Genomic DNA, 210 nt, shown 5'->3' on the forward strand with positions numbered 1-210 from the left:
GTTTGGGGTTGGGGCAACGATGCGTGACACCCAGGCAGACGTGCCCTCGGCCGAATGGCTTCGGGCGCAACTTGCGTTCAAAGACTCGATGATTCGCGGGATTCTACAATTCACACCAAGTATCGCATTTCGCTACGTTCTTCATCGATGCGAGAGCCGAGATATCCGTTGCCGAGAGTCGTTATGTATCATGGTAAAGATGTCACCAAC

At 52.9% G+C, this 210-nt stretch overlaps 1 non-coding gene across 1 annotated transcript; it reads right to left on the reverse strand.

Annotated features, from left to right (window-relative positions):
* Nucleotides 1-24: 24 nt before the first annotated feature.
* On the reverse strand, nucleotides 25-180 carry LOC118345796. Its single transcript, XR_004799265.1, has one exon. It is a non-coding gene; the product is annotated as a 5.8S ribosomal RNA (ribosomal RNA).
* Nucleotides 181-210: the final 30 nt, after the last annotated feature.

Source organism: Juglans regia, unplaced genomic scaffold (assembly GCF_001411555.2).
Source record: "Juglans regia cultivar Chandler unplaced genomic scaffold, Walnut 2.0 Scaffold_4649, whole genome shotgun sequence".
Taxonomy (NCBI): domain Eukaryota; kingdom Viridiplantae; phylum Streptophyta; class Magnoliopsida; order Fagales; family Juglandaceae; genus Juglans; species Juglans regia.